The sequence below is a fragment of the Falco naumanni genome, chromosome Z (genome assembly GCF_017639655.2).
Source record: "Falco naumanni isolate bFalNau1 chromosome Z, bFalNau1.pat, whole genome shotgun sequence".
In the NCBI taxonomy this organism is placed as follows: Eukaryota; Metazoa; Chordata; class Aves; order Falconiformes; family Falconidae; genus Falco; species Falco naumanni.
Window position 1 is genome coordinate 77,137,052 of NC_054080.1, and position 18,167 is coordinate 77,155,218.

General features: G+C 39.9%; 1 protein-coding gene across 2 annotated transcripts in view; it reads left to right on the plus strand.

Moving 5' to 3' along the window:
* Nucleotides 1-18,167, plus strand: part of KIAA1328 (KIAA1328 ortholog) — a 188,001-nt gene that overhangs the window by 164,033 nt on the left and 5,801 nt on the right. The window lies entirely within an intron of this gene.

Genomic DNA, 18,167 nt, shown 5'->3' on the forward strand with positions numbered 1-18,167 from the left:
AATGAAAACTTAATCTCAAAATATTGTTTTTAATTTTTAAAAAAAAAAAATATTTTCAGGTTCCTTCTGTGCTTTGCTTTACTCCATTGTTAAAAAGCCTGATTTGACTGTCTTCTCTTCCTCCACTGATACTCTGAGTGCTCTGTGTTCTAGCTTTTAAATGTAATGTTTTCTTGGTATTACTGTGATGGCAATTTCTACATAGCTTAGCAAATTAAGACCAGTCTTGGTTCCTGTCTTCATGGTTCTCCAAGGAACAGTTCTGCATAGTTCTCTTCCTAGCGCTGTAGTCACTTACCTGTTCCTTCTCTTTCAGAGGAGTTTCCTCTTGGGTTTTTTTGTTTGGTTATTTTTGAGGAATTGATTAAGATATACAGAATAACTGCATCTTACTTTAAGAAGACATTCTTCCAAAAGATGGCTCTGTCATACTTCCACCACATTGCTTATATGATAATATATTCCCCTTTTTCTCTCTCCTTCACCTGCCTGGACTCTTTAGGCTGTAAACTCTTCAGGGCAGGATCATATCACAGTACATCTCCGTGCTTGGTTGGTCTGTGTAGTAACGATGATTAACTGTGATGCTAGTATAGTTAGGGTGAAATTCATCTTGCTTATCTTGACACAACGGAGCTAGTTACCCTCAGCTTCTTTCATGGTCGATGAGTTATTTTAGGATCAGCTAAATCACCTTTTGGTGATACCTGTTGTCCTGTGGGCTGTAAAGTAAGTCCGGAGTAACACACACTGACACCTTATCCTTCTTCTAGCTGAATATGTGGAACTAAAAATAAGTTTTCATTGATATTTTGCTTATGGATTGGAGGCAAATGCAGGGTTAACCTATGTACTGCATGGTCGGTGCCTTGATTATGGACGCAGTTTTAATGCTCTCATAAATCAAAGGGCTTAGGTACTGAACACTGTGGGAGAGGGAGTGGGTACGTATGGTTGTGAACACACAGCATCTTCCTCAGTAGAACATGAACTTGTGATGTGGTGACATGTTTAATAAAAAATGTGGTGACGGAAGTTTGACTGCTTCGGAGAATTCTTCTTAGAAGTGGCGTGAAGTGGTGATGCCCTGTAACTTGAACATCAGTGACCAGTACACTGCAGTGTTTCTGAGGTCTAAGCAGGACCTTGCACCAGCCATGTCTCATCTCTGCTAGTCAAACATTGTGTGTGACCAGAGATGGTCTCAGCAGACAAATGCAGCTCTGTCTTCTCAATTAATTCCAGCGGATGGGTTGCCTACTTAGGAAAGAAATCATCGTTTCTCTGTCACTTAAGGACGTTAAACAGCCCTTTACACTGTTTGATTTGCCCTATTTCCAGTTTTTAATGTACTTTTTCTTCCCTTCACGATATTCTAATTCTCTGCCTCAATAAAGACCTCCAGCTTTTGTTTTTACTACCATGAATAGCATAGTATCAGCAGTGTCTCATTATCTGTCCTTCCTCTAGGCCACTTATGAATACATTAAAGAGTTCAGGGCCTAACAGATTTCTGTGACGCTACACTGGTGACCTCCCTGGCCACCTTCTAGCAGACCAATTTGTTGTTTTCTCTTTATTTCCTGCCTTTTAACCAGTTATTTATCCATTAATGGGTTTTCCTCTTAGTTTATAGCAACTTTTAGGTCTTCGGTGGTAGAGCACTGGAAAGCTTTTGAAACTCCGGACAGACATTTTAAACTGTATTTTCCTTTTTCAAAGGCATAATAATTTTACAAATCTAGTAGAGGTCCCCAGTGAATTAAGACTTCATATAAAGACCCTGTCAATATGTCAAGTTTATTGATTCTTTATTATAATGTCTATCAATCTGCTTGTTCTAAATATAAGACCTCTTTATTTGTGGATTTTTGCATCATTCCAGATCACTTTAAAAAAACCCTGCATTTCTGCCAGAACTGAGGCAGTTTTAGGCAATATTATGTGCTACAGTTGATAATTCAGCTATTTCATACCCGAGCTCCTTCAGAAGTTTGAGTGAGTAGCAGCTGATCCCAGCAATTTATTATTGTTCATTTATGTTGATTTGTTCTGTAATGTATTTATACGACACTTCAACCTGAGGCAGGTCTTCCACCATGCCCTCTGTGGCTTCAGAAACTTCCCAAGTTTGTGCATTGTGAATATATGTCAGCTCATTGATCTTTTCTGCTATGGCATTATTATCCTTTACAACTTTATCTCCTCTTGGCTTTAACAAAACTCAGACTTCTGATTTTTCATAAATTTAATGGGGATTTGTTATTAGACCTTATGCTTTTAACCGTTAGTGACTGGCTGAAAACTGTTGTGGACTTTGATTATGTGGGGGTTTCTTGGTCATGTTATGCTTTTATTATATTGTTGTTGTTGTTGTTGTTGTTGTTATTATTATTATTATTATTATTTTATTCCCGTTCCTCTTGATCTATCCATTTGTTCTTTGCTATTTTATTTATTTGGACCTGACTGGACATAACTGTCTCCTGTACTATTCCACTTAACTGGTATAACTCCATTTCATCCTTCTGAAGTCTTACTCCGCTTTTGTGGAGCCCTAGTATGACTATTGGGCAAATGTGTGCTGTCTGAAAATATTTTTACCTTTTTAGCTACCCCTTTTGATTTCTTCTTAACGGACTTTCTCACTTTTATATTGTTTCCGTATCTGAAATGAAAGACTGCTGTAGTCAATTTGACATGTTGAACCTATGGGTGTAATGTGTATCGTTACTCTTTGGTTGTAGCGTCTGAGCAGTGGAATGGACTCTTCACAGGTGTGAGACAGTTTTTGTGGAATGAACAGCACAACAGTCTAGGATTCAGCTGGGAAAGGGGTGGCTAAGTTTAGAGTACTATTAAAAGTTCTTAAAATCAAAAGTGATATGCAGAAAATGAGTAGGGAACAATATTGTCTTGTCTGCTGGAGAAACTGATGGCCATCAGGCAGAATTGTGGGTTGGTGCATTCAGAGCATGCAACATTTAGATAGACACCGGAGACCAATTTGCTCGTATCCTGACTTATTTTTATGTTCTTAACTCCACATACTCCAAGATTGTCATTGTAGTTTTCTCTGACTTAGAGGTTTTTAAATAAAGTCATCCATAATATATGGATTATAATAATGATTTTCACATAACTACGTGTTCATCTCTTAATGTCCTTGTTAAGACATTTCTGATGTGGAAAAACCCAATATCTGGATTTAAGTCTGAATCTCATAATGCTATGTGTCTGGAATTAGTTCAATAGGATGTAATAACGGAAGATTCAGGCCCTGATTTTTCCTGAGTAAGGTAATGAAATAACCAAGGCGTCTTTTACATTTGGGTAGGGAAAGCCATGGCAGTATTTCAGTGTAAAGGATATCCACTGTTAAATACGTTTTTGTTTTGTGGGCTTTCCAGCATTACTTTTGGGAACCTTGGTTTATTTAACATACCTTCTAGTTTTCTGACACAGATTTGAAGGAAACAAAGAGTCGATGGTGTAATTCCTAGTCACAGATCTTCGTTCAAGCTGAGGGCACCAATTTGTACTGTAGGTGTGATTTTTTTTCTCTTCCTTGACCAGGTTTTCTTTCCAAAATCACATGCTATTAAACATCATTAAGTTTGGCTTTGTGAGGGGCTGTGACTAAAGTTATCTCTTCAACATTTAGGTAATCTTAAAGGAAAACAGTATCTGGGTGTTTTTTTTCAGCATTTATTTAATTGTAGATACAGGTTGTGTTTAGCATTTACATTTCACAGTCCGTGTGCTTCTAGGTCACAGGTAATTTGGGGTTACGTATAATAATTTTGATCCGTTCTATGTTGTTTATGAGGTGGTATTTCATTTGTGGCCCTATGGGGGGGAAAAAAAAAGTTATATTTCCTTTAGTGTGGATGTTTGAATGTGGGAGGGAAATAAATGGAAAACAGGATGAAAAATTAAACCTTTTACTGAAAATAATGCTGTTATCATCTTTGTTTTCTGCCCTGTGCAAAGTTAACTCTGTCTGTTTTAATAGTGGTGCTTTAAGTGTTATTTTTCTACTTTGGTTCTTCCCACCCATAAGTTTTAAAGGATTTAGTTTTGCAGCTTACAGTGGGAAGACTTTGTGTGAATGATCTAGTTGAAGATGTCCCAGTTCATTGCAGGAGTGTGGACTAGATGACCTTTAAAGATCCCTTCCAACACAAACTCTTCTATGGTTCTATGAAAAAAATTGCTTTTAAGGGTTGGGGTTTTTTTTCTGTAAAAAACAACCAAAGACATTCTAGAGTACTAATATATAATTTATGCATTTAAAATCTTTTAAAGGAGATCCTCAAAGCCTCTAATGCCATTGTACTTTTAACTTTCATTTTTGCTTCATCTGCATTAAATCAACTTTCACTACTTAAAACAGAAATTGAGTTTATTGAAACATTTCAGTTCTGATTATTTTTTAATAAAGATGAAGAAGGCTAACCTAATGAAATCACTGGAATGAAATGAGAAAAAATTTAAAAAAATTAATAAGCTGAAGACTTGAAGATTTTATTAAGTCACATTTGCCTGTACGTTTCTCTGTGTGTACCATCTTGGATCAGTAGGGTAAGAAACATGCCTTCTAAGGAATGACCTTTGCACTGTTAGGCTGACTTTTTCTTTTTCCAGAAGCGTTACTGGAAACACATTACTGATAGTTTGTGTGTGCATTAAGTTCTGTGCCCGTGATCACAAAATTGTGGTTTGAGATGAGCAGTAGTACTGAATTCAGATTCCGCCCCTCCTTTATAGGTAGTTGAGACCTATAAATATATTTTGTAGAATACACGTCTGTCAGTCTATCAGGTATCTGTGGAACATCATAATGTACAGGTAGCTTTATAGCTTTATGATTTATGAGTTTGCAGATGTTTTCATACTCTCAGAAATAAAATTTTCTCTGCTCCATGCAGATTATCTGATAATTCAGTGTTGCACTGTGTAGGTATATTTGCAATATAAAGTGTGCTGTCTGTAACTTCCTTTGCAAGCATAGTCTGACCTGGGGTGTTCTTGTCACCATGTCTGTGCCCCTGTATGTGTTTCTGCCCAGAATTTTTCAAACTCCGCTCTTGTTCCATTGACCTTGTTCTTGCTGACTAGCCTATGTTCTTGCAGCACTGCCTGTGTTTTTTTACTGTAACAGGTGAAGCAATTCCTAGAAGGACTTTAACAGTGTTCCAGCTGCTGCTCATCCCAGCTTCTGCTTGACTCTGTTAATTGCTCTGTGCATCCCTGTTCTTATCCATATGCTTGGAATTTGGAACCTGCATATCCAACTTGTTCGTAGGCAACAAACAAACCTAATAAGAGAGATGTCCTCTTCCTCCTTCTTCCTTGCCAAGTTCAAATCTCTTTCAAGCTGCTTTGTCCTATCTCCTAATGACCTCAGCATCTAGATTTCTAGGTGTGAAAGAAAAGTGTGGTTTTTTGACTCAACCTGCAGTGACAGCTCGATACTACTGTGATGAATGTCTTAAGGAGTGTCTAGATCACTAGAATGTATAGGCCTATTGTAATTATCCGTACGATTTTCTTGCTTTCACTTATTTTGTTTTGTTACGAACTTTTTAGTGGCAGACCATTTCTACCAGTGCACAAACCATAACATGGCGTGGCTTTGACTTTACTCAAACCAGGATATTTTTGTGCCAAGGTTGTAATATTGTATCGTTACTTCATCGTATCTGTGTGAAAATTTTAATTTCACGCCCTGTGGACTTCACTGTCTCTGTGCATGCTGCTCGTGTTGTTGCATAGAAGGGTAAGTCCCTGGGTCACATTCATTTTGCAGTGTGTTTGTTTTGGTTTTTTTAAAGTAAGAGTTCTGTTTCCTTTGAGAGATCTTGCTGTAAAGCTAGCTGGGGATTTCTGCCAGAAAAATATTTGCAAGCTTAAAGTCAAGATAGTAAAAATATTTTTGCTAAATTTCTTACAATGTGGATATGATCATCATATTCAGAAAGAAAAAAAAATGTGTATGGGGTTATGTGCTACACTATGATACATTTGTATATGAATAGGTGCAAGTCATTTGTTAAAGTATGTGGGGAAGGAAGGGAAAACCCTTGCTTAAATGTGTTGTCATGTCTTCCATACATCCTGGGTTTAATGAGTTGCAAACATTTCTGGGTTTACCCAGAGCTAAGCTCTTGGTTAATACTTGAGTTGGTTTATGGAGCTTCCTGATTTGCAGACATTGTCATTTTAAGCTTCCCTGGTTGTACCATGCCTGTACCGTGTGGGTAAGGCAGAGTCTGGTCCTTGCTAGTCAGTCCTTGACTTTTTCTTATGTAATGTCTGCGAAGTTTAATGTGTTGATGGAAAGAAATATGCTACTATGAAGTCACAGAATAGCTGAGGTTGGAAGGTGCCTCTGGAGATCATCTAGCACAAACCTCTGCTTGGAGCAGGGTCAGCTAGAGCAAGCTGCTCAGGACTGTGTTGGGTCAGGTTTCAAATACCTCCAAGGATGGAGACTCCACAACCTCTATGGGCAACCTGTGCCAATGTTTAACCACCTACATAGCAAGAAAGCTTTTTTACTTCCATTCGAATGGAATTTCTTGTATTTCAGTTTGTGCCCATTACCTCATGTCTTTTCACTGGGTGTCATGGAGAAACTGACTCAATTTTCTTTCCTCTCCTAATCAAGTATTTTTGTATATTGATAAGATGACCCTGAGCTGCCTATCATACAATCATTTAGGTTGGAAAAGCCCTTTTGAGGTTATCAAGTCCAACCGTTAACCCAGTCCAAGCATGAGCCAAGTCCACCACTAAACCATGTCCCTGAGCACCGCATCTGCATGTTTTTTAAACACCTCCAAGGGACGGTGATTCCACCACCCCCCTGGGCAGCCTGTTCCAATGCTTGACCACCCTTTTGGGGAAGAAATTTTTCCTAATATCTAATCTAAACCTCCCCTGGCATAACTTGAGGCCGTCTCCTCTTGCCCTGTCACTTGTCACCTGGGAGAAGAGACCGACCCCCCTGCCTACACCCTCCTGTCAGGCAGCTGCAGGGAGCCACAAGGTGCCCCCGAGCCTCCTCCTCTCCAGGCTGACCCCCCCAGTTCCCCCAGCCGCTCCCCACCAGCCTTGTGCCCCAGCCCTGGCACCAGCCCCCTGCCCATCTCTAGACATGCTGTAAGGCTGAACTCCCTTGCTGCAGGTCAAACAACCCCAGCTCTCTCAGATTTTCCTTTTATATCAGATACTTCAGTTCTTTAATCATCTTTGTTGCCCTTCACTGGACTTATTTGAGTGTGCCTATGTCTCTGTTGCGCGGGAGAGTCCAGCACTGGACGTAGCACTCCAGCTGTGTCCCACCAGGGCTGAGCTGAGAGGAAAGATCACCTCCCTCGGCCAGCTGGCAGTGCTGGCTGTTGCTGGCTTATGTTCAGTTCTTTGTCTACCAGGACAACGAATGTCCAGGTCCTTCTCAGCAAAGCTGCTTTCCACCCAGTCAAAACTGCCCTGTGCTGGCGCCTGGGGTTATTCCTCCCCGGGTGCAGGACTTCATGTTTTCCATTGTTGAATGTTGATAGATTCTTGTGGGCCCATTTCTCTTGCCTGTTCAGGTCCCTCTCTGTACACCTTCTGGCCCCTCTCAGTTAAAATATATTCAGAAGAATATGGGAATGAGTGACTTAGCATCAGTCTCTTGAGCTGTTAAATGCCCTGCCTTATTTTGTAGCCTATTAATGGCCTTATGTAGTTTCTAACAGAAACATGGACTGTCCGCAGATGTATGGTTATCGAAAAGTTATCCTGCAGAGCCCGAGATCATCTTTGCTAGTTACTGCTGGGAATGAACAAACTAAAATTTCACTTCCCTGCCCATCTGTTCAGCAACTGAAAGTAGGTAATTTATCTCAGTGGGATACCTACCACCTGTGTAAATTTTTTGAAAGAGGTTGTTAGCGTGCAATGACTACAGCCAAGGGACACCAGGCCTGAGCGCCTTGTACTCTCTGCTTTACTGCTGTTTTTTTCTGTTGGGTGCCTTCTAAGTTGGTACTTGCACAGTGTCAAGCCTATTCAGTGCCTTTGTCCCTATGAAGCTTACAACAACTCTACCTGCTTTGCCACACGGCATGCTCTTGTGCCAACTGCGTGCAACTCCTTGCCAGCAGTCGCCTCTCTTGACATGCTAAACCAGGCATCACCAACATGCTATATTTTTTACAGCTACTGTTTTATCTCAGCGGCTTCTCTTGAATTATGTATCCTCATCTTTGATGTATGAAATCTCAGCTGATTTAAAGATTACCCTAGAGGGCTGAGCACATCTGGAAATGAATGGAGCAACAGATAGTCCCAACCCTTCCACACTAGAGTGCCAAGTGGGAACTTTTGCAGCAGTTGGGTACTGGAATACAATTCTTACAAGTGTTGTTTCTTCACATATGGTCTGCACCCAAGCAGTCAATGTGTTGGGATGCCAAGTATTTGAGCTCAGCTGCAACATTTGTTCTCAAGCAAATTGGAGTGAATGAGTTCAAATAAAGAGCTGGAAAGCAGGGAGATCATGGGCTGTTCTGTTAGGGCTAGGCACCAAGGGTTTCACTAGATAAGATACCTGAAATTGTATGTGCCTCTCAGTGGGAGGTGAGTAGAACAGAGCAAGTGAATGCAAGTTTGGCTGAAAAGCAGTTGCTGTCTGATGTGAGGCTTCAGAGTACATTAGGAAGGAAGAAGAAGCAACTGAGCATAAACTACATGTATAATCTCAGCAAGATACAGAATCGCAATGCATATAAAGCTTAAGCACTCTAGCCTATGAAGCATTCTTCAGTTTCTTCAGTGGTGGTTGTGGTCACTGTGCTCCCTGCAGAAACTTGGCTTTAGGTGAGCTGAAAGATCCTATTCACCTTGCTTATGCTAGCATAGCTGGCATAAAAGATGATGCCATTTACTGTGTCATTAGGATTAACAAAGTGATGCCAATTAAAAGCTGAGAGCAACATGCAGGTTGCTCAGGTTTGTTGTGCAGTCCAGCCAGAAAAATGGGCTATTTTGCAGAGTATGTCCATTCGCTGTATTTTGACTGTTACTATACCTTAAACTCCTTTCAATTTCTAGGCAGTTTCAACCTATTATTAGCTGCCCACAACACCATCCTGTAAAATGTCCTTTCCTAACTCTCTTGCTACCCACCCTGCTCATGAACAGAGAACAGCAAGGCATTGTTTTTTTCCTCCTAAATGTTCTTTTTAATGTCAAGCATCTGACTGGACAGTTTCTTCTCACTACTTGGTTCCTTCTTCCTTTTCTCCTTTTTTCCCTGTTCCCTGCCAAGGCACTGCTAGCAGAAGCATAGGGGCTATTGTCATGGCCTTGCTGCTCCAGGGAACAGGAGCTGGTAGGTGTTTGCATTTGCCTCTGGAGTGTAATTCTGACTGATGGGTTCTTATCAGGTTTGCCAAGTCCATCCATCCAATTGTCTATTTCTGTTCTGAAGACCAAGCAACCATAAAGTTGAAAACTGTCTTGTATTTTTGGAATCTGAAATTTCAGACAATGCATTTATGAATTATTTATGGCGAATGTGTTTTCAGTAATGTGCGGCATAAAATGGAATGAATGCGTATCCATACTTGCCCTGAACTCTCCAAAGTACATGCTAATAAACAGAATGATAACCTACCATCACTTTTGCCCTGTAAGATTTACAGTGCAAGCACTTTTTTATGTGGTTTAATTCAAGTCAGTTTGTCAACTTAAAGCTCTAGTGTTTTGTTTTAAAGTACAACTTGGTGAGTGATTTTCTATTACTTAAAGAAATCTAACTGCTTTTTCACCCCTATTTCAACTAGAGTTAGTGTCTGTAAATTTTTCTAGTCATGCTGGCATAGAGCCACACTAAATTATGCTTTAACTCACAATTAGAAGGAAGTGGCAACTGTGCAGAGCAGCAAACCTTTCATTTAAAATGGCCATTATGTAAGATCATGATTCTGCAGAATGATTAAGATATTGAAGAATAATTAAGATATCTTTAGTTTTTTGTCCATTTGGAAGTGCTGGGCTTATTTAATTTTTTTAAACCTCCCCGAAACAGCTTTTTCCATAATGACAGTAATACAGGACTCTGTATTATCACAACTTACTGTTTACTGGTATCTGAGCTGTCTAATGAAAACTTATTTTCACTGATACAGCTGACAGGGCAGAGATAATTAAGAAACAGAAGAATCTGAGTGCTAGATTTTGCTATTAAACACACCTTGCCACAACAGAAAAATCTAAGCTGATAAGCAGGAGAGGAAGGATTGTGCAGATCCACAGGAAGAGCTGATGTTTAGCTACAGCAATTGACTGTATGTAAAATATTTCACCAGGATAGAAAAAAAAAAAGAAAAGGAAAAGGTAAAATAAATAATTTCCAAGCATTCACTGAGGCATCTCATTTCCAGGGTGTAAAATAGAGAGCTTGCAGTACTTACTCACCCTGACACAACAAATGGCAGCAGGCAGGGAAGAAACCCAGCCCCAGTGAACCAGTGGCAGAATTTCCATTGGCTTCCATAGGGTCACAATTCCACTCCAATATGTACTTAAAACTACCGCAGTCTGATTTTGCTCCTCTGCTCAATGAGGTTTTAAATCTTGCACAGCTAGTAGCAGTTCTTGCCACAATGGTTAGAAAGTCAATGAAAGCTCACAGTTCAGTAACTAAATGACAAGGTAAGAAACTTTGGAATCATAAAATGGTTATAACTGCTTAACCTAAAACTATGCAGATCTCCCAGTGATTCTACAATTGAAGAAAAAAGTTGATTTATTATCTGGCAGGCTGGGAATTTGGAATGAGCTTGTGAAAATAGTCAGATTGCTAATCCATATAAAAGTGATGGACTTTGCAAACTGTATGTGGTGCGAAAAGAAATGAAAACTAAGGGGCAACACTAAGACTGGCAGAAAGGAGATGCGGAATTGCACTGTGACTTAAATATGCAACCCTTTATGAGAGGTTTAGTAAATTATAAAAGAAAGAGCACAATTTAAAGGTGTTTCATTGAATTAGTGTTTGTTTTGAGGGGAAAGAAAGATGCTAGGGGACAAGCTTGGAAGAGCAAAAAACTGAGAAGAAAGACTGTTAAGGCAAGAGAAGTAGGGGTATGAGGTATGGCGGAAAAGATGATGACAGTTTAATTTTGGCCCAGAACAATAAAGGGTGAAGATCTTGCTGAAGATAATGCGTGATGACAGAGTGCTTAAAGGGAATAAAAGCTAAGCATGCTCTGAAGTGCAAAGTTATTATGTAATATCAGAGCAGAATCAGGGCCGCAGGTGCCGTACATATACTGAGGTTCATTTTCTGATCTGAAGAGCTTTCAGACTTGATGAGACAGAAACAGATATGTGGGAGGGGAGAGGGACAATACAAACAGTGATTACAGACGTGGTTGTTAAATGCCATGGTAGTTCCATGGTTCTGTAATTTCTTTCTTTTATACTAAAACTTCATTCTAAATTATTCTTCTGTCACTGGCACATCTGATTTAAAAGGCTTTTTTACTTCCTAGCACTCATATCTTTGTTCAGCCTTCACCCAAAATTATTACAAGCTCAGTTATGCCAATTCAGCTGCCTGCAGCCATACCTTAAAAGAAATTATCTGGAGGGTTTGTTGTTTTTTAGCTACTAAAGCACACAGAGACAAAAACAATGAAAAAGCCCTTTCAGTTGTATTTGACGTGTTGGTAACGTGGCAGCAGGGTCTGAGCGAAAGTCCCCTGAGGAAATAATAGAAAAGGCTGAGTTACCAGGAGCAAAGAGGTAGGATAACTGAGGATTGAGAGCATTGAGGTGGGAGTGTGGAAGGGTGAGGAAAGCAGGTCTTGGTCTCTGACTATCAGGTAAGGTAGCTTGTTTAGCAAGGAGGAATGAGACCAGCAGCAACTCTTACTTCAGTAATGACAGATGGTTGTATGCTGTCATAGGTGGACCCAGGGTAAAAAGTGAGGAAGAAAAATCTCTGGCCAGCCCTGCCTTATACGAGGCATAAGTTTTTTCAGATGCTGTTGCTGCTGGATCCGGTGTCCTTTAGTGCACTGGCTCTGCTTGGTATGCGAAAGGCCAGGGGCAAACCAGCAGTGCTCAGGCCCTTTCAAGACCCAAAGTTCTCTGTAGCTCTTTACTCCTATTTATCACACTGGGGAGGGAGGATTGTCCTGTAACGCTGCCAAACACAGCTTATGTTGGTTAGCAAAGGTGTGATGTTGTTACTCATTTCTGCTGCTGCTCTCCAAATTCTCCTGTGCAAAGGCTGTAATCTTTGATGCCACTTTCCACAAGATTTAGTGACAAATTGTCAGTAACCCCACAGAACAAGTCGTTGAGTTCGTTGGTGATGTAGATCTTGCAGCAGACAGTGATGTGTTGCAGTGCAGTGTATCAATATGTACATGTGAGAGAAGGACCTGTGGAGCAATGCAGTGGCAGCAAAAAGGCTGTTGTCATCTGAATCTGCACAGACAAGCGTTGTATGAGTGCTGGAGGAAGCTGATCTTCTCTCTGTTTTTGTGTAACCCCACCGAGGGAATATGGTGCTCATTTCTGGGTGATTGCTTACTGGAAAGATATTGTCAAAGACCAGAGGATGGTGGCAAATTCTGTTGCTATGCTAGAGGTATTGATTTATGAGAGAAGATTAACATATATGTGGCCAAGATAAATGTTGACTGATACTGAAGCAGAAGGGAGAAATGTAATACTGTTCAAATACTTGAGGAGTATTTGCACCAAAGAAGGACGCTTACTTCTCAGTACAGTGCCAGATCTTTAGCTACAACTAACAGCGTGGAGCTGGGAGGAAGAAAATCCTCTTTGTTTATCTCTAGCTGACTATCAGAAACATATTCTTTTTGCAGCACATACCTTTTTCTCCTACCAAACTCTGAAGCAAGAATGCATGGAACATTTGTGTCACTTGCCATGTTGTCCTGTTCTTCTTCATTGTACGTTATATATTTCCCGCTGGACTTTGATTTATCTATTTAAACTGTGTGTTCTTTTGGAGAAAGGATCACTCTTACAAGTAGTAGTAGAGTTGATCCCCTTGATCCAAATGGAGGCCATTTAGGTTATACTGTAGCCTATAAATAAGTAATAATGGTAATGATAGCGTGAGATCTATTTGGCTGTGGAATGGCTTCCCAAGGAGAATAGTGAGAGGCTGATTGTTAGCAATGGATGTAGGAAGCACACTGTAGGGAACAGTTCTCCATCAGCAGGGAGATGGCTGGATGATCTAATAAGTCTTTTCCTTCTCTAGGTTATGATTCTGTGAATACCACCTCAGAGAGTTCTGTAAAAGTCTCTGATACTGTAAGCTCTCTATTACGTGGGTGTGGGTTTTACAGCACTCCAGGAGGCTCTTGCTGAGGACACTGTGTAAATATATTCTGTTTTACATTGTGTGATGCATTTTAAATAAAAGGCCCAGGTCTTTTTTTAATTGGTTTGAAGTATTCTGCAGTCTGATCTTTTTCTTTAAGAATTAAGAAACTTTGAGATGCCTTTGGAAAATAGACACCCATTCCAGGCAAGAAATACATCCTAACCTGGAGTTGCTTTAAATACATACATAGCACTGTTAAATTTGCCTCCTCCTGTATCCCACAGTGAAGTGTGTGCTCTGAGTCCCAACCTGCGTGAAAGTAAAATGGACATCTCAGGCTAACTGGCTCTGTCCCTTTGTCTCTGATTCTTCATTTAATCTTGCACATTCTCTTGATGTTTCAGCCTCAAGAATTGCACTTCTCTGTGTTCTTTTTCTGATTTTGTTATCTTGAGAGTCAGTACATGGGAATATTCCCATGGGTGTGTTTTGGTCACTGAAGATGCAGTTCACACATGACAGGCAAGGTCCCCTGTCCTGACTTGTGGCCTTCCAGGGAGTGACTGCAAAGTCAGTGTGTCTTTCTCAGCCTTCATTTTCTGTCTAACCAGTCTCTCATGTTCACTGGCATGTTCATCTGAAGCTTGCTTGACCAAATAGCATGCTGGTTAAAACCTGGATTATACTTACACAGAAGGGAGGGAGAGAAGAAAGAATCTGAGACATCAGCTCAGACCTGTGGATCCTGAACCCAGAAGTCTAGGGACACAAAGAAGATCCAGTGGACATAATGCATTTGGATTTTCAGAGAGCCTTTGTCAAGGTTGCACACCAAAGCTTGTTAAAGGAATCAAGTTTCTGCAGGATTGCAGGAAAATCCTTCTATGGTTTTACTGCTGATTAAATGATAGCAGGCAAAGGGATTTAATGTTCATTTTTTCATGGTGCAGAAGAGTAAGCAGTGGAGTCCCCCAGGAACCCACTGGACTGGTTCTTCATCAGTGACCTGGAGTAAGAAGTGAAAAGCAAAAATCTCCTGGGTGACCTGATAAGTTTGTGTATGATACTAAGTCCTTTCAGATAGTCAAATGCCATGTCAGTAGCAACAAACTCCAAAAAGGGATCAAAATTGAGTGGATGAAAATGTGATTTAAAGTCATCAACACCATGCCTACATGATACTGATCTCTGAGCAGTTGATGAGGATTTATGAAATTCAAAGCTTCCTAGAGCTTCACAAAAGATTGTGGATGCATGCTGCATTTTGATTCTGATGTGTGCTTTTGGTCTTTGCCTCTCCAGATGACATAGTGGAAGCTAGAAAAGGTGTAGAGGGCAATTAATTTGATCAAGGGATGAAGCAGCTACCATAAAAGGAGAGACCAAGAAGCTATGACTTCGGATAGGAAAAGACTGAATAAGAAAATGACCAGGTTTTGCAAAATTGAGAAAGTGGTGTATAAGCGGAATGTGGAACTGTTTTTCATCATATCCCACCATGTGAGAGAGACTAACTGCAGTCAATCCATAAAAAGCACTTGATGGCACTAGCAGGATAACAGATTAGAACAGAAAACAAAAGTATGTCCGTCAGTAACAGTGAACTTCCTGAGCCTGCTGTCACAGGACATTGTATAAGCAGTGGGTTAATAAAGAATCAAGCAAATTTATGGACAACAGGTTGGTATATGGATGTTGAAAGGACAAGCCACAGAGATATCTCTAGCTTCCCTAATGCAACAATTGCGGGTGCAGGAATAAAGACTCTTTAACTGGGGTAGAGTTCTGCCCTTTGTCCATAGAGCCAGGGTTAACTTGGGGCTGGGTGATCAGTCATCACAGCTGTTTTTCCAGATAACCTCAGGTTGTATCGCTGGTGCGGTGTCTTCGGGTTTGGGGTAGTTCAGCTGCTGAGGCCACTTCTTATCTGCATCTGTTTTTTCTCTGCTTTTATTTGTTATTTGATCCAATCAAATAAGGATTTGATATTTGCTTTATAGTCACAATAATCTCAGTTTCATTTTCTGTAAAATGGGTCTGTTCGCTACCCCTTGAATGTGTTTTTCGCTGTGTTTAGCATTTGTAAACTGCTCGGAGGCAGGTGGTGTTTTATGAATACAAAATAGTGTTAGGCTTTGTACTTAGGTACAATACTGTACTGTAATTCAAAGGCAATTCATGTAACATTAGTAAATCACTTTGAACTTTATGTTGAAAATATAAGCAGGAGTATAAAAATAAACCTTTTTATTTCCTCTGGTATATACAGTTAAATAAAGTAAGCCTGTACGGCTACTAATCTCCAAAACCGTATTGCCAGTATGCTTTGTTGAAATGCCATCACCTTGCAGAAGAGACATTCTGTGTGTTTTGTACACATTTATGGTTGAAGAATAAATTTTCAGAGACTGTAAATGAAAAGATATCACTGAACATAGTGATCAAATAATATCTGACACTGCTTGTTTAAAGAAATATACATATATCTCACTGCCAGAGTATTTATGACTCTAATAAGTTTAGTTATTTTGCCTCATGGGAAAATTCCTGCTTCTCCAAGTATCAAACTCGTTTGGGGTTCTGCGATTTTTCAGGAAGGAACAAATGATATTATTAGTTAAAGGGGGCTGCACAGTATGAAAATACAATAGTGTAGTCTAAAAATCGAGCAGCATGTAAGAAATGTATTTTACTAGCAATGGGAAATACACAAACATTAAAAATTCAATGACATATCCCAGATGTCTAAATAAATAAACAAACATCACTGTTCAGCCTGTTGATGCAAGGATGCTCTGTGGTTACCTTCAGGAACACCATTCTCTCTTATATCTTGTGCTGTAATGAGCTCTGTACATTACTTTTGCATAATCTGACCATTTTTAAGGTACTGTACATTGTGGGACTGTCTGAACTTTTGATTGCCTAGCAAGTTTTATTAGACAGAATACCAAGTGTTTTTCAGGTGATTTCTCAGCAACCATCCTGGGAATAAGTGGTCTTATTCTCTGGTTCCCAGAGCAAAAGCCACATTTGTGTGTTTGTCATAAAAATGAGAGAGCCTTCCTTCCCTTTCAGTGTGAAACATAGTACAAAGTAAGATGCACCTGTAGATGTTTATAGAGAGTTGTATTCCTACTGTGCAGGCAGTGAAACAGAAACACCACAGAAGGAAGGATTTGGCTTGGTGCCAGCTTGTGTTTATTTTTATAGTTTCCCTCTTTTAAATGTGAACTTTTAATTAGCTGTTCTGAATTGCAATCCTTTATGGTGTTTCCTGTTACCTTAGTGATGGACTACAAAATTATTTTACATGAAGAGTTTATAAACTCTACTCGCTACTTATCTAATTAGGAGCCAATGCTGAAAGTTTCTAATAAAATTTCCAGAAGCACTTTAGTGGCTGAGGAGCCGAATTTCCCGTAACCCATGTTAATTGTACAGAAGAGATTAAGGGAATACTGTTACAGCACTCTGTAGTGCATGATCAGGGTGTATTTAGCCACCCAGGTCACAGTTCTGCGCTGATCCAGTTGTACTGGCTTGATCCTGGTGGTACCTACCTCTCAGACCGTTTGGACATCTCCATGCTGCTCTCTGAGCCATATTTGGAGTTCTACTACATTAAAAGCAAAGTTTAAACTACTTCATTGAAAGAAGAACTTTAAAGCTTACCTTTGTCTGTTCTCTCTACTCACATCTCTGTCCTCTTGGACGTGGCCCTGCCTTCCTCATGCTTTATACACTAATTCTTTGTGTTCCCTTTCCTGATGCAATTTTGGTAGACTTTATGATAAGATTACTTTCACCAAGCTTTAGCTGTCTAAATAGTTAGACTTCTAATCCAAGGTTTTTGACTTTACAGATTTTCTTTTCCCATTATGAAACATGCAGACTCTCAAGCTCATGGAAGTTAGATGAGAAAATATACATGGGAAAAGTGTCAAAACTAGGCTTAGAAAAGAGATTGTTTTCCAGTCTGTTGCAGCAGTGATCTTGACTGCCCAGCACACTGGCAAGTGTATCAAAAAGGTGAAGACAGACTGAATTGTCATTATCCTTAAAGGGATAGTTGCCCACCTCCTTTTCCTTCTGTTGAAAAGGCAAAACCCATCAACGAAAATGTGTGTAAGCATCTAGCAATGATGGGACATTTGATTGCTTGGTTGAACATCTATACGTGAGGAATTTCTCTATGTGGCTTAATGTACAGTGTGGTACTTCCGCAGAATGTTTGGGAATTTTTCTCCTTGGGAAGCATGGACAATATGAGGGCACCCTTAATTGTTAATTTGTATTAAAAGAGCATTCAGTATTCACCAGGCAAGTTTGCCTGATCAGTTTTCCTGTATGAAATGTCCTGACTTGGGTGCCTGATCCTGCAGCACAGCTTTGACTTTATTGAAGCCATTAAGTGTCATAGTAATAAAGCCTGTTTTTACTTATGCACTTATTAAAATCATGCAAGGGATACACATCCTGGTTTTACAGAAAGTTGGATTTCAGGATTTGAGAATTTTGATTGTGTCTCTTTAAATATTCGGATACAAATAAATGGTGAGAAAATTGTCTTTGTGAGCTTCAAACCATTCTAGGTCTACTCTGTTGCCTCCAGCCAGATGCTGTCTATGTTGCCTAGACAAACCAGGGCAAACCATTATCATGGGATTAAACACTAAATACCTGCAAGGAGCATTCTTTTTATCAGATGGTGCTCTGTTAGCAGAGTTCATTCACTTTATTGCATATATAACTGCGGTGTCAAATAGACTGATTTACAACACCTGGTCTTTTACAT